This window comes from Pteropus vampyrus, unplaced genomic scaffold (assembly GCF_000151845.1).
Source record: "Pteropus vampyrus isolate Shadow unplaced genomic scaffold, Pvam_2.0 Scaffold72, whole genome shotgun sequence".
In the NCBI taxonomy this organism is placed as follows: Eukaryota; Metazoa; Chordata; class Mammalia; order Chiroptera; family Pteropodidae; genus Pteropus; species Pteropus vampyrus.
Genome location: NW_011888853.1, coordinates 739,227 through 740,973, shown reverse-complemented (window position 1 = coordinate 740,973; position 1,747 = coordinate 739,227).

Genomic DNA, 1,747 nt, shown 5'->3' with positions numbered 1-1,747 from the left:
AAAAAATGCTTAACATTTGTCGAGGCGGCATAGCAGATTCCTGGGTTCTCGCACCCTTGGTACTTTATTCTTCACTTTAATTACTGTTTTAATGGCCTAGGGCACATTTCTTCAGAAGGGGACTGAGGGTGTGGCGGCCACCTCATTTCATTTTGCAACCCCGTGCTGGGCGTTGGTGTACACGCGAGTGAACAAAATAGCCATGAACTTGGACCTCATGGAATGTATGGCCTCATGGGATAGAGAGACTCAAATTGTGGTGAGCACAAGGATGGGAAATTACAGAGTGCAGTGATCAAGTAAATGAGCGAGGTTAAATTTAAACTGGGGCATCGGGAAGGGCATTTCAGAAAAACTAGTTTTAAATTGAGGCCTGAGGGTTCGCAGGAAGTAGCCAGCGGGGAGTAGGGGGAATAGATTGGATTCTGGGCCTTGGGAACTATGTGGGAGAAGCCCCTCCACTCGGGCAGGTCAGAGCATGACTTCTTTGGGGAAAATGAAAGGCGTAGCTGCCAGGGCAGGAGGGGCGCGTGGCAGAACCCCGAGAAGGGGGTTGTGGATGGCAAGAGATGAGGCCGGGGGACACTGGCTGGGCAGGTTCGGGCCAGAATGTGCAGAACACAGGCAGGATGTTTTTGTTTCTTTTTTAAAATTTTATGAGTAATGGGGTATCTCTACAAGTTTTTTAGTCTTAATGAGTAACGAGGTATCCTTGCGATTTGTGTTTTAAACTTTCTCATTATAAAATTTTCAAACACATACAAAAAAGAGAAATACAGTGTAACCCGGTGCGCCCAGCTCCAATGCAACCAGTCTCTCACGTCCCTCATCCGCCTGGTCTTATTTTGGAGAGATTCAACACATCATATCATTTCACAGAGAAACATTACCGTATGTATCTTTAAAAGAGAAGGAGTCTCTGTTCGGGGGAAAAAAAAAATAACCAAAACACAATATCACACCTAAAAACCGAATAATAATTTCTGAATAACATCAAATATTTGAAGAGTTCTAATCAGGAGAATCACATTATGTGATTTAGTGTTGATAAACCACCGTGGCAACCCTGTGCGGGATAGATTTACAGGGCTGGAGAAATGGACGCAGAGTTAGGAGGCCATGGTAGAGGTCCAGGCAGGACTCTTGGTGGGAGCTGGACCAAGGCAGCAGCAGAGGATGTGGAGAGAAGGGCAGATAGCACGTCTATTCGAGAGGGAGATGCACAGACTCAGCGATGGATCGAATGTGGAGGATGAGCCAGGATGAGACAGGTCCTTAGGCTCCGTCCTGAGCATTAGGGAGCGCAGAGGTACCACTTACTGAGATGAGAAAACTAGGTAAGCCGTGATGGGGTGTGGGCAGGAGAAGGAAGAGGAAGATTCAGCTTTAGGGATCTCTCTCCTCCCTTATAAGTTTGCTCAGAGGGCTGAGGAAAGAGCTGCCTGCCATTCTCCCAGGCCTCCACTGTCCCCCATCCTTCGTGCCACTGCACCTTTGTGACAGGCCTTGGGACCAGAAGGCCCTGTGTAAATGCTATGCGGGAGGAGACTTTAGACCAGGGGAACAAAGAGCCACTCGGCTTTCCAGAGGGGCCACTAAGCATCTGTGGATAGCCAGGCGCTTCGTTCTCATCTGAGGAGTGAGTTTTGCCCTCCTAAGCCCCCAGGGTACCTTCACATCCTGGCCCTGAGCCGTTATCTCTGAAATATTTTCCTATCGTGAGCATGGAAAGAGAATGGTGAGTTTT